Source organism: Lagopus muta, chromosome 10, assembly GCF_023343835.1.
Source record: "Lagopus muta isolate bLagMut1 chromosome 10, bLagMut1 primary, whole genome shotgun sequence".
NCBI lineage: Eukaryota > Metazoa > Chordata > Aves > Galliformes > Phasianidae > Lagopus > Lagopus muta.
This window is the reverse complement of record NC_064442.1, coordinates 2,953,317-2,968,189: the sequence shown is the minus strand read 5'-3', so window position 1 is coordinate 2,968,189 and position 14,873 is coordinate 2,953,317. Positions and strand designations below refer to the sequence as shown.

Genomic DNA, 14,873 nt, shown 5'->3' with positions numbered 1-14,873 from the left:
GGGGCTGCTGGTGTGAGATCACCATCTTTCAGAGGACAGCAAACTGCTTTTATGAAGACTGTGATCTAAATACAGATGAGATAGCTGGCAGGGCTCCAGTTATTGCTTCAGGACCTTGCGTATCTTCTCTGCCTTCAGGACCCAGGTGTTGCCACTTACTGCCAATATTCCTGATGTCAGATATGGTCTCTTCCATTCACGAGGCCAACAGAACAGTTGACCACAAAGAGTCTAACCTTAGGTGTTTTGTTTGAGAGACACGTAGTACTGGCATTGTTTTCCATAGAGAGGGAAGTTCCTCTGTGCTCTCTGTACTGGGGCTTCAATTCTCTTTCCCATTCAGGCCAGGGCCAGGTAGGTAGGCCATGATAAACTGGGAACTTTGGAAGCGTAGGCTCTCTTCTTCCCCTTGTCCCCGGACTAGCAGATGAGCTGGTGGTTCAAGCTGGGTTATGCTGGGCCCCTGCCTGCTTCTTCTTGGACTTGTGCATATTAAGGTTTCCACTGAGCACTTTGATCATTGCCAAACTGTTCTCTGCCAGCATTGTTCCACCAGGGAGTTTGAAAGTTCATCTTGAGAGAAGGTTAACTAATGATCAGTGGTGCTTTTGATACATGCGTTCTCACAAGACCCACTGCTGGTGGCTTGACTGAAAACATGAATGAATTGAGCTTTAGTCCACCTCTGTGAGTTAGAGAAAGATGTCATTTTAACTTTTTCAATAACATAAGCAGTTTTTCAGAGCATTAAACTCACTGGACACAACACAACTCGAGAGTTTTGCTGTTTTCCTCCAGCTGTTAACAGAGCTAAATGTTTTCCCAGTGTAAATAGCAGGGCCATGGATGGCGTAAGCTCCCCTCCAGCCCCACTCTGTGTCATGACCATGCAAAGGCCACCTGAGCAATTTGCCTTGGACTGCGTTGTGGTAAAGAACATTGGGAAAATGATTCCAAAATTGAAGGCTTTCCTGATGTCTTTACTAGCAATATCTGTTTTTAAATTGAGTGAGCTCTGGCTTGTGTCTCTATCTGTTCCAGCTGCAGAATTATGGCTGGAGGACAGAGGCACTCTCCTGGGTGTGAAATATTGCAAGGAGGGAGTGCATTCCGAACGCAGGGGTGGCCTGGCAGAGGAGGGTACCACGGAGAAGTGGTTAGACCCAGAAAGAAGCCGAACATTACAACTGCAAACACATTTCAAGTTCTCCGGTTTTGAGAAAACTTCCTAGGGTTTTAATTCATCGTTTCTCTTGTTTTTGCAATAGGAACAACTGTGGTTACCTCACTGCTCTGGCTTTGTGCTGACGGAGGGCACTGGGGAGAGATCCATCACTGCTGATGTTGAGGCTTTGCTGATAACCTCTGCCCGGGGCTGGGTGAAGCTACAAACGCTGCCCAGTCTTCGGAGGTGGGAGAGAGCTTTCTTCTCTGCTTGATGTATTTCTTTAATGCGTGTTGATGCTGTATGTTATTAAAATCCATTACCTCCTTCATTTATTTCCTTTCCTCTGGACTCAATTATCTTGCATTTCTGTTTTTGGAAAAGTAGGTCGAAGCTGATACATGAGAAATAATATCCAATCTGTATTTCTTAAGGTACAGGACCAGTCTGTCAGGCTGTTGGCGCACAACAACAATTGTTTTATTGTCAGAGTAAGTAAATAAGAACAAGAAGTCTTAAGTATTGGCATATGTTGATACGTGGCCAAAAAGGTCCCTAAACAATACATTTTCTATTCATTCCAGAAACCTCATACTCCATTATTTCTCTTTTAATGCTGTTGGCAAATACCCATGTCACCATCTAATTTTGACTGTAGTTCAACTTTTTTAGTGCAAACTTAATCCTCATTATAGTTGTAAACATGTGTTTCATTTGGCCTTGTGCTCATGTGCTAAAGTGACAAAGGCAATCTAGGGTTTGGAGATGTATAGGTAAGCATTTTGTTCAATCTGCTTTGTCTCTTATACAGAGAAAATCAGCCCAGTTGCTTAATAAGGAAGAATGTTTGTATAAGGCTCTTTGTGCTCTCGTGCTTGGCCTGTTTCCTGCTCTGCAGCGGGTTTTGGAAAGATGGGACACTTCAAGGGAAAACAAGCAAGTGAATCGAGGAACTGTTGCAAGAGCCTTTGGGATCTTGTGTAGTGAGCATCTTCTATGTTTATATGCATTCTCCAGAAATAGTTGTTTATTTGGGGTTTTTTTAGTTTTATGATACTCAGTTTTCACACAGAAGATTCAAGTTTGCAAATTACTGCTAGGTTAGGACTACTGGGAAGATATCAAGCAGCAGGAGCAGTTGGGTGGCACCAAGCAAAGGAGAGAGGTCTGTTCCTGGCAGTGGTGTGCAGTGTGATGGAAGGATGCTTGGTGGCAGATCCCATCCAATGGTAATCATGCTGAAGCAGAAAATATTTGCAGAAATTCCCTAGCAGGCACAGCCCATCTGCTTTGACTGCTGTGGGGACCACAGTTTAAACAGCTGGCAACTTGGTCAGAGTTTGTCTGCGTTTTAAAGAGAAACAGTTTGCTGCAAAACATTTTTCCATATTCAAATACACACTTGAGCCACAAGCATTTCTCTGTGTTTGCATATACCACGGAGTCACAAATTGTATTTAAATAGGTCCCAAATTCAATCCATACATTTCCAGTCATTTTCACCCCATTATCCTTTCTCTTTCTTGCTGTTTTTCTCACCAAGTGGTGGTAAAACCCAGGCCCATTCTCAAGCATGTGGTTGATATAGGAGGAAAGGAAAGTCCTTTTTAAATAATAAATGTTCTTAAATACTGTTCTGTAGGGATCGTGGTCATCTGCAAGGAATCAGTTTTCAAAGAAGCATTTGATGGACTGACACCCACTGGAGCTGGGGACAAGATGGAATGCACCGATTCAAAGCGGATTAGGACTTTCTGTTCCGGAAATCAAGTGAGTTTTGAAGAGGCTGATGAAGCTGGATTTCAAAACTATCAATCTGGTTTTCAAAGTGTGTTGGGATTCAGACTGGCAATAGCAAAATGGGGTTTTTACACCACAGAGTGGTCACCCCTATTTGACAACAGTGGAAAACTGTGGCTGTTCAATAGCTGTTGATGATTCTTTTACAAGGGACTAAAGTGAAGCCTACTGAGTGACACGGGGCATTGCTCTCATCATGGGATGTATGTTTCCAAGGTATCTGCTCTGCAAGGGTCACAGCCAGGTGAGCACTGAAAGCCATGGGAGAGTGTGGCATGTTTTGTAGAGAGGGCAGCAGTAAGGAGAAATGCTACATATATCAGACAAATCATCTCTTCTTTCATTGAACAACTCCAGTCATGACCTCTGATCCTGTTGGTAAAAGCTCTGAATTTAGTTTCTACTGTCCCCCACCCAATATTTCTTGTGCATTTGTTATATAGCTTCCTGCAATCTCATTTATTGCTCTCCAGAGCTTACAGAATGTGTGCTTCCTGCAAAATTCAGTTTATATTTTTGCCATTAACTATAGATACTCTTTTTACACTCTAAGTGTTTACACGCTTAGAAAACTTTCAGTATTAAGTTTCAGTATGTTAACGTGAAAAAAACTGGAAAGAAACTATTTCTTGTTTGGAATTGATCAGGTTCTCAGCTGAATGCTTGCACTTCAGGTTGTTGGAATTACCGAGGCAGCTCTTGCATTTTCCATTGGTTGTACTGTTCTGCGTATCCAGGTTCAGAAGCAGCAAAGCCTTGGGTTTGGGTTTCCTTTTACATTTGTTCCCTTGAGGAATGCTAGTAGGGAACAGTCAAGTGAACAAGAGCTGACGCTAGCTCTGCTTTAGAAACCATTCATGCTTTTCAGGTGTCCAGCTCCCGAACTACTCAGGGCAGGAGGGGAAATGTAAACATTGTGCTGTTATTCAACCTACTACATAAGAGCATTGAGCCTGACAAGGCTCTGGGTACCCCCGTGCCCCATCCTTGCCGAGATCGGACGCCGATATCCCTCCTGCTGACATGCAATCCAGCAGCACAACAATTGCCCTCTGTACGCACCGGCTGTGCCGCTCGCTGCCAGCCCTGCTGGGAGCTCCGTGCTGCCTTTCTCAGTACTTCTTATTAAAGAGTGCTTTTATCACAAGCGTTTTTTATTAAAACAGTTCAGGTGTATCTAAATATAATTTCAAGTCTGTGCACTGCTAGCTAATTCGTATACGGAGAGAGGTGATTTCAGGTGCTCTTTTGTACCTGGTTTCAAAAGCCTGTCCAGGTTTGGTTCTGTGGAGGTTTTTTTGCTTGGTTTCACTGAGAAAGTTTTGTCTGTAATTCAACATTGTGATACTTGTTGGTATGGCTCAGACCATGCTGGATGAATCCGTTTGCAAGGCACAAAGTGTCTGCGGAAGGGATACAACATATTTCACTCTGTTCTAGCAGCAGGTTTAGGGCTGATATGATTATGAAGCAGATAACTGAAATCTGAGAGTAGCCATGGATGTACAGGTGAGAGAAGTGATGATGTTCTCATTAGACTGGATATAGGGAAAGCAATTTTTGCAAAAAGGGCAGTGAGGCACTGGGACAGGCTGCCTAGAGAGGTGCTGGATGCCCCATCCTTGAAGACAGCAAAGGTCAGGATGGATGGGCTCTGAGTACCTGGTCAAGCTGTAGATACTCCTGTTCATTGCAGGGCAGTTGGACCAGATGGCCTTTACAGGTCCCTTTCAACTCAAATGATTCTGTGATTCTACATTTCTAGCAAACAAGCCTAACCTACGTGATGGTGCACGCTCTGTTCTGCTGCGATGCAAATCATTCATATTCCTACCAGGCCAGCAAGGATGGGAGGCCAGGACAGGTTAGCAAATAGCAGCAGCATCAGAGCATTCAGCATGATAACTGAAAGTATGAGACACATATGAATTATAAGCAGCAAAGAACGTGCTCAGACCCAGGCAGGGCAGAATTACTTGTGATCAGCTGGCAGAGTGGGATATAGAACAGGACTCTGGACTATGCTGTAGCCTGAATGGGGCTGGATTTCTGCATTACATTATTTTTATAGTCTCCTCTTCTCCAACAGAGATCTCTACTTCTTTGGTAACTGAAAGTATGAATCTAGACTGCATACCCTGTGCATAGATAGAATCATTAAGGCTGGGTGAGACCAACATTAACCCATCCTCACCATGCCCATTGACCATATCCTCAGTGCCACATCTCCACAGTTCTTAAACACCTCCAGAGATGGAGATCCCAGCAAACCCCTGGGCAGCCTGTGCCAATGCATTACTGCCCTTTCTGAGAAGAAATTTGTTCTAGTATCCAACCTGAACCTCCTCTCCTGTGCTGTCTGAGACTGGGGCAGATGGGGCTGTATATGGCCAAGGAGAGACAGATCCTTCCTTCCCCACAGCCCACTGTCCCCTTTCCACACTGCAGCAGGGAAACATTTCCATCCTCAGCGCTTTGCTTCTCTTTCCTTACCTTTGGCTTTCAGCTCAGGAAATCTTAATAATTTCCTTGTTATTAATTTAATCCACGGTTCCTAGTAATTACCATAAATTAAGCCTGCTGGGGGGAAAAGCACAGCCCATAAACTGCAGCAGCGGCCGGCTTTATTTGGTCACGTCAGTACCTGGAGGATTGTTTCCTGTAGGTCGCTCCCCTGGCTGTTGTGATTAGCACAGGATCAGCACGGAGTTTCCTGTCCACCTTTTAAACACAATTCTCACTTGCCAGGAATTCTGCTAGCACACGGGGTCCTATTAAACGCTTAACCTCAGTGTGAAACGAGCTTACTCGTGCCCCTGTTTAGGCATTAAATATTTCCCGAGGACATTACGGTGACCAGCTCCTCTTAATACCCAGAGCACGTGGGCACGGCACCAAGAACAAAATTTGCAATGGGAAAATGCATGGCATCCTTTTGCATACACCCTTCTATCGTCTTCCTTCTGCCATTTGGGAATCGTGGTGCCTTTGGGAGGCATTAGGTGGGAATTACAGCAGGGCCTGCAGGCTGGGCTGCAGCCAGGCATTCCGGCGTGGCACCGGGAAGTGCCTGCCTCAGCCAAAGGTTACCCGGCCGAGGTGATAGCTCTGCATTCCTGCCATGTCTTAGCCTTTTTAAATTAAATTCTTGCAACATGAGGATTTAATCCCTTCTGCTATATACAGCACGGATGTGTGTGTGTGTGTATATATATTTTTATTTTTTTTTCCCCCTACAAAAATTTCATCAGGCAAGTTATTTGTGTGTTTGAGAGTTGGCTTGGATACAGGGTCAGTAACTTTCCACCCGGAGCCCATGGAAAGTTTGGGGTTTGAGGCAGAATACAGGGTCAGTATTTGGGCTTGTACGAGACCAGATCTGGGGTTGAGAGCCACTAGGGATGAAATCTATTGCATTGTTCTTTATGTATTATTTTTCATTAAAAATAATGGAAAAGAGCAGTTTTCCTGTGCCCAGGTCTTTCCAAAGCAGTGAGATTTATCACTGTTAAAATGGCAGTAGGAAAATGAGTGGTTTCAGTACAGAACTGGACTCGAAGTCCAATCCCAGAAGAGTGGCTTTGGATTGAAAATTCAGCTCCTGCAGTTTTCACTTGGGGTAGAAGAAGATAATAACTGAGGCTATGATCTGGATGTTGGTTTCTCATTGGTTCCAGCACTATGAAGGGGTCAGCACTTAAAGCGGGTCCTCACCTTAAAGCAAACAGAAACTAAACCCACAGCACTGGGCAATAAACACTCAATTGCCTTAAGCCATGGCCTAGATGGGAAGCACCCACCTTCCAGTCAGGGTACGAATCTGTTTCATGATGCACTGCGAATGGAGACCTCAACACTTCAATATGGTGCTTTGCACTGCAAGGAGTGCCGGAGGCTCTTCCCTCCACACAGCCATTGTGGTGGGCACAGATGCAGCTTTTCCTCAGTGAAGATACTGTTTTTTGTCACCACTTTCAGCTCTGGAAGAAAAATTGTTCCTCCAGGTCTTGACATCTGCTGCTACTTAAAGGAACATCATCATCACCAATGCATTCCTCTGGGGGTCTTAAGGTATGCGAAGCCTTATTCTTCCAAACCTTGTGATTGAAAACAGATTATTACATGATGGTATCCCTATAAATGCCATGTATTGCTGAGAAACTTATTAATTAGGGGTGCTGCATGGCAGAAGCTTGCAGTGAATTGGAGAGGCCGTAACCATCGTTCAGGTCAGTTGTGGCCGCCTGCAGCTCTCTGCTGTGCTGTAGTTTGCAGTGCCCAGGGCTCCCCTGCTGCCTCCAGGCAGTGTTTTGGGGTGAAGGATGGTGTCAGAGGAGAAATTGCTATTCTGCCTTCCTCCTTCTGCGGTATTTTCTGTTAATTGAAATTAACATTGCTCAGGTCAGCGCACCATGACTTAGCGTTAAGGAACAGCCCTTGTGGCCCTTCCTTCCGTGCTCCCACCCGGGTGTGCACCCACCGAGACGCACACGTGCACCATAATTAAAGACTTGGCTGATTTCAAAGCAATTGCACTTGGGGCTGTTGTATTGTTTTGACACAAAGACATGGGCTTTCACTTTTAGGGATATTCAGTTTCATTCTCCTTCCAAATCTGAACCATTTGCCTTGAATGTTTTTATCCTCAGGAAGCAAATCCCTTCAAAAGAAGCCAGGAAAGGTTAAAAACAGAGGGCCACGGATGTGACAATGCTCTGACACTGTGTCATTTTTATCTTCCTCCACAGGCTCTCAGCAACAACCAACTGCCAGGGCCATAAAAAATGTCAAGGGTGATTAACCATGTGGCAGCTGGGTCATATATCTCAATGTAGGCAAGGCAGAGAGATGCATCAGGTTGTACAAATATGTCTCGCTCCCACTGGGACAGAGTACCCTGATATTCATTATTGAGCAAGCTGATGGTGTTGAGCACCTGTCAGGATGTGCTCCAGGCACATCTCACCCAACTCATTGGTCACCTCAAGCCCAAATATATCTTCCCTCAAAGCATTGGCTGTCCTGAGCCAGAGAGCATGCTGTACCTCCATGGGAATTCAAATATTTGTTCCATCTGTTGTATTTTCCATGGAAAATAATTTTTTGAAGAAATACATTTCTTTTTGTCTTGTTTTTCAGACTGGCTTCAAACTTCTGCTTAGGCCTTTGGCTTTGCAAGTACTTGAAAAAATGGGAAATTTTCATCCTCACCTCTAAAAACAGCCCAACTTCTTGCCCACTGCAATCTGAAAAGAGATGAATAAACATTAAAACTGATAATTTTGGGCAAGTCATAAAAACTATTTCTATGGCATTAAATGGGCACTGATGATCTTAACAATGATACTTTTCTAATTAGAATTGATTTAGCATTCTCAATTGTATAATCCTAAATTGATTTCTGTTGGCATATGTAGAGTTCAGTGATTTACACCTAAGCTAAGGTGTAACTCTTTGGGTTACACACAAGCTAAGGTGTAAATTTTACCTTAAACTTTACCACAGAGTTTCAAGATACCTTTGGAAAAATGAACCAAGGGGAAGAAGAGCTTTTGTTTTCCTTCTGATGCTGGCAGTTGAGGTTGGGCATTGCAGAGAGGAACCTGGAGCTTCTTCAGGCAAATAGAAGAGATCTGAGGGACTCCAAACCCCATGATGGCCACCACAGCTGCTTTGAGCATTTGGCAGTTGTTGCTTCCTGGGAATGATCGTGAGGTCACGGGATATGCCCGATCTGTGGGTTGCTGGCTGAATCTTGTTGTTTTTCATCTTGTTCTTCAGATTTAGTTATGGTAGAAGCTGAGAGAAGCCCTTGGGTTGGAGGAACAGCTGGCACCTACATCCCTTGCATCCTAGCTGAGAGACCTGAGGGCTGTGAATGATACCAAAGGATAACATTAAGAACAAAGAGAGAGAGAGGAAAGTAGGAGTTAAATGATGCTTTCTTGACCTATGTGCTTGTCCCACAGCATAAAAATAAAAAATAAGGAACGGAACACAGAGACAGGGTTTCTTCTTGGAGATCTTGAAAAGCCACCTGGACACGGCCCTGGGTAACCTGCTCTGGGTGCCACCGACTGATGGGGGTTGGGTCAGATGGACCCTTCCAACCCCAACCTTTCTGTGATTCTGTGACAAAGTCGTGCCACGCAGGATCAGGGCTTCCCAGAAGAGAAGCTCATTCTTTGCTTAGAAGACAGAGAGTTTTGAGGAATCTGCAGCATTCCTGGTGTATTCTGATGCTTGGCTCCCCAGACTGAAAACCAGAAGTCTCCTTTCAATTTGAGTGGTGCTCACTTCCCCTCCCAGCCCTCAGACCCTCTTCTGAGGGAGGTAAAGAGCCTAAAAATGTCAGATCTCCTCCTCCCATCTGCCCCCCAGTGAAGTACTGTCCTCAAGTTGCTTGCCCTCCCTCAGCATCCATAAAGCAGAGCTATTGGGGTCGGAAAGATCAACGACATCGTAAAACACTTCAAGCGTATTCCTTCGCGTGGTGCCTTGGCTGGGATGGCCATTTAGCGGGCGTGAGGCCTTCATGCACACAGCTGTGATCTGTTTTTTCCATTGTGGACTCTTCTTTGACCTACCTGCTTGGGAGAGCGATGAGGTTCTATCCTTAGTTCAGTTTTCCTTTTCTTGGAAAGTGATAAATCTGTTAGGGCTTGTGAGTATTTTTTTTCCTGCTTTATAGCTTGCCATAAATATTCAATAGTACTGTGCTTGTGGCTGAGGGGCTGATGGTTCCAGATGACCCATGTGTGTGATGCCATGGAGTTCTCACCAACAAGAAATAAGGGATTTTTTTCTTAAAAGTCAAGCTTAGTTTTGTTTTCCAGCTGCACACACAACAATTTATTTTTTCTCTGTGGTGCTTTCCTTCCTATGGAGGTTTTGTTCTTAATTTAACTCCTTTGAAGCCTCACTTCTGGTTGCTGCCATGCAGCAACACCAGCAGAGACAGGGCATGGAATGGAAAACTGTGACTGCAAATATCCCGCAGGGGTCCAATCCTGCAAAACTGTGTGCTTTCAGGATCAAGTGTTGGGGGCATCTTAGCTTGCTTAAAGCCAGATTTGCAACTTTGGAAGGTCGAGGGGAAGTGAAGATGTGTCCATAGGGCTGATGGAAGTATCCACTCACTCTCCTAGCCCCATAAGTACATAACAGTGATGCAGAGCAGCTCATTTGCAGAGTATTTGCTACAGAAGAACTATCATTCATCAGAGAAGATATGTGCTTAATGTAAAAAAGAGCCAGGGACTGCAGAGCAGCTCTGCACAGTCTGAAGCGTGTTGTGATACCCCTGGGTAAAGATCAAACTGGAAAGGACTCACCGACATCTGATTCTCCTCAATTTTAGTTGGATCCAAATCTAGCAAAAGGGCATTTTACGTCTGGTCACAGTCCAAAAAGATATAGCAAAATCACCTGGAGTTACAAATGTGTTGCAGAACCTGTCCCTAATCACATTAAGAGCTCTAAACTGTAAGGCTCAATTGTTTGCCAAATGAAATATTCTCCTCCGGTATTTGCAGAAAGGAATTACAGTCTGTGAGTAATGTTTTTCATTTGGTATCGAAGCACAGTTTCTATTTTATGGATCCAATCCTGAGCTTGGGGAAAGAGTCATTAAAAAGGCTTTGTTTTGCAGGGGAGTGAGGGCAACGTTACCCTGTCTTCACCCCACCTCAGGGCTGGGCTCTGCACACCACGACCAGCCGCTTCCAGCACAGTCTGTGCCACCCCTGGTCCCCACCCATCACCTGCAGTGCGAGGAGACGTGGTGGTTGTGACACCCAGCATTTGGGTAGCAGCAGGTCCAGGACTTTTCCCTTTGAGTGAGGCTTCTGAGCCTTTGGGGTTGACGCCATGAAGCTTTCTTCCACCCTTCTGAGAGCGCTGTTTGTTGTTGTTGGATCTGAGATTGTGCTTAAAGGATGGGAAGACTGTGCCATCACACGATCTGGGTCTCCAGAGCCCAAAGGCTGTACCGGCAGGCGTGAGGCTCCCTGTGCCCACGGAGCATCTGGCAGGCTCCCTGGCCAAGGGCTGTGGGATGGCCACACAACTCAGCTCTGCTCCTTCCTGATGGCTGCTCTCAAAATGCTGAATTGATCTGTGAGTGGTGGAGAAAGGGAGGAAAGAGGCTGAGCTGTTGTTACAATCAAGACAAGGGGGTAAATCCCATTGCCTGTGTTTGATCCTCATCTCCTACACGTAATGATGACCAAGAGGCTCCTGCCCCAGATGCAGCCCTTTGGGGCTGATAATAGCACCCATGGCTCCTGGTCTGCTGATGCCATGGACATGGTATCCTCCAGTAAAACGACAGGTCAGGTACAAGGGGCTCGTACAGCAAACCCCCAAATCTTCAACACACAAAGATAACAGGTAAAACACAATCCTCCGTGGACTTATCCCATGTGCCATCCCATGCTGCTGCAACCCCAGTATAAAAGCAAAGCAGCTGGTGTTTTATCCAACATGGAAGCCATAGCTTGACCAACATTTCATTTGTTGTTGTGTTGAGCTACAGGGGAAAGGGAACCCAAGCAGCCTCGTACCACCTCATGGCAAGCAGCCCTGCCCTGGGGACTTCAGCCTGACTTCTCAAAGCATCTTAATATGCCCCGGCTGGCAGCAATAATTGGATCGTTGTTAAATAACTGTCTGCAGCAATATGCAATCTGCAGTGTGCTGTACCAATTATTTTTTGTTTGTGTCCCTCTATCTCAATGTGTCTCCATCTACCCACACTACCTCACTGTGATTCCCATGAACCATCTACTGCAGTGATGGCTCAGTAGCAAGAATCTTTTACAACAAAGAAACTACTCTACTTTCTGCAATGGTTAATGCCCCAATTTAATGAACCCTTCATATCATTCTCACCACCCTAAATTAAAGGGTAGCCCATGCAATTAAACTGTTTAGCTTTCAGAATGCCCCTCTCAGGGTTATCTGCAAAATGGGTTGATATGCAGCTGCTACTAATATTGCTCATCTAAAACTGGCAAAGGAAAAATCACTTTCATCTCTTTATTTTCAGTAATGTGCCTTTACTTTCAATAAAGCTGATTATTTGCATCATCTTGTTCCTGATCGCTGTCCCATGAGGTTTTCCTAGCCAGGAAATATTTTATGCAATATATAACTCAGTGTTTAGAGCTTTGTGTTTGTGTCTTTCAGGAATGAGGGGAGAGCTGAAGGGAGGTCTTGTGGCCAAATCTTACTCCAATTTACACCAATATTAATTCAAAGTCAAGCTGTGGTTTGCAGTGGAATTACTCCAGATTTATGCTGATACAATTTCCTTTTTTTTTCTCTTTTTTCTTTTTTCCCCCCAAACAGAAGTTTAAGGAAGCAAAGCATTTCCAAGGAACCCCCTCCCCAGATGTCTCTGCTGCATCTGGAACATATTGCTCTATTTCCAGGGGTCAGATACATCCTGCTTTAACAGAGCATCCTCCAGGACCCCCAGCAGAAGTCACAGCACCCACGCTGATGAGGATGGTGTGAAAAGCGGCTGCTCCTGCTGGGTTTGGTCACTGGTTGGTTGGGAACAGAACATAGAGCTGATGGGACAGAGCAGGACTAGATGGCGCCTCTGTGGTTCTCCGGTGCTGCCCCATGTCCCCATCCATGTCCCCATCTCCCAAAGTGTCCCATGCAGCACTGTCCTGGGTTGTCTCTTGCAGCAAGTGTCAAAGACTCTGGAATTCAGGATTTATTTATCTCTTTTGTCCCCAAAATGACAAATCGGAGGCACAAATAGATGGCACAAAAAAAGAGCTCGTTTTTGCCATTTCGCCAGAAAAGGCTCTGCAGTAATCCAAAGTGTTCTATTTAGGATTCATCTGCAGCGAAATTTCCTTCTGCCTCAAACCTGTCAAGTGCCAATATTCATTTAATGATCTCATTTTATAAATAATGGAAAGAAAAACAATACATTCAATAGAAATGAGATTAGAAATGGGAGGGGAATGAATTACAAATGCAAGAGTCTGTAGTTATTCCAAGGAAGATAAATCTCATTTTAAGTGGCCTCCAGTGAAACAGCATCTTGCTAAGGATAGAACAACCAGAAAATCAAAACCAACAAAAAAAAGCCCACATCTTTTGCTGGTAAAAAAAGGTGCATGGCAGTAGCAGGGAGTGTTTTCTGACACAGGTCAGTTGTCATAGTATCTCGAGACTGGTGATATCATGGTTTTCTTCTTGGCCTTTCCATGGTATTCCTATGATAAATCATTTAACACCTGGTGCCAGCATTGCAAGTCAATCTGGAAAATCAAACTCCAGTGAACAAATGTGCAGGTCAACATATCAACAAGCAATGCTCGGTGCAGCAGTCAATACCAGGCTTCCACCTCAACAGGATATTTGATGCCTGGCTTGCACCATGAGTTGGTAGGTCTGAGTTGGTGTCATTTCAGCAGCCACACACTATTTGTGGTGGTGGACAGACTGCCATTGGGATGTTCTAATTCAGGGCTGTATCCTCCATGGTTGATGAACCCTTTGTACATGTCCCAGTGTAGACACAACGTAAGCGATGGCTTGGGAGTTTCCTGTGTATTTTTGACACATATTTGGGCAGATCTTCTGGCTGTGTGAGTAACAGCAGCAGCAGAGGTTGGCAGAGCCCTCATCGAGTCCAGCCCCATGGCCCTCTGTGCTGGGAGGTGACGATTCCCTCTGGGATTGCACTATTACACTTGAACTGAGTCCTGATGGGAAGATTCAGGACCATTAATCAGAATCCATAGCTAAGGGAATGCTTCTGGTCAGGCAGGTGATGGCTGACACAGCCTGCTCCCTCAGCCCCTCCTTCCACAGCCAGAGCTGATGGCCACAGTCTGCTGGGCTTCTCCTCCACCACCTCCAGCCATCCCTCAGCTGCTTTCCTGAAAATACAAGGAAAAGTGAAACCCAGGCCAGAGAAACAGTGAAATTATGAAACTTGTGCTCATAAAAACCTGGGACGAGGCGTTGCTGGTGGTTGAGGCAACTGCCATGTTGCTGCTTGGGTGCAGATGTTGCCTCATCCTGGGAAGCCACCACTGATTGGTCATGGGCTTCTGCCCCAGGTCACAGGGGCTTGGCTTCAAAATGCAGGTGGGAACAGCAAGACAGTTGGTGAGGACAGAGAATGTGAATGATGACCATGGGTTTGAGAGATTGGAAGGGGAAGTCCGTGTGGGGAACAAGACATGGCTGCGCACTGAACTGAATATCAGCAATGCTGTGCTTAGCTGATCAGTAAGAGATCAATTAGCACCTCCTGGGAGCACGTATTAACACAGCTTGATGACTAAGGGCATGGATACAAACTGGGGTGGATGGATGCAGACCTGCTATGTGCCTCTGCAGAAAGGCTTTTCTTAAAGTAACTTCTGTGGGAGAACAGGCTGCAGCCATGGGACGGGGTTCAGTAACTTCATAAAGACTTCAGTGTGTTTACTGAAAACAAAGACACTGGTGCTTTTGCAAATAAATTACTCAATTGTTTATCTAGTGAGGGGCCCAAATTAACTCAGAAATACATTTAATATTGAGCCAGGTCACCTTTCTAAACCAGAAGTTACAACACAGAAGGTGTTGTCTTTATTTTCCCCAAACTCTTGGTAAAGAGAAACTCGGGTCAGTTGTGTGAGGGGACCCAGCAAAACCACAGTGAGTTTGGCTATAAAGGGTTTCCTTTGCTTCCTCAGCAAACAATGTCTTGCCGCAGATAACTGCCTGGTGCCCTCAGTCTTGTCCTTTCCTGATGCTTAAACTGTCAATAATCATCAGGTTGCTGTCACAGTGCTGCTCAATGGGACTGACAGATTATATCTCTAAAGTCCCTTTATTGGACCTTGTTCCCAGAAAAGCTTGCAAATTGCTCTCATCTTACCAGACAAAG

The 14,873-nt window shown here is 45.1% G+C and overlaps 1 long non-coding RNA gene across 1 annotated transcript; it reads left to right on the top strand.

Moving 5' to 3' along the window:
• Positions 1 to 1,168: 1,168 nt before the first annotated feature.
• On the top strand, positions 1,169 to 3,718 carry LOC125698430 (uncharacterized). The gene is made up of 3 exons (XR_007379189.1): positions 1,169 to 1,411; positions 1,600 to 1,656; positions 2,808 to 3,718. It is a non-coding gene; the product is annotated as an uncharacterized LOC125698430 (long non-coding RNA).
• Positions 3,719 to 14,873: the final 11,155 nt, after the last annotated feature.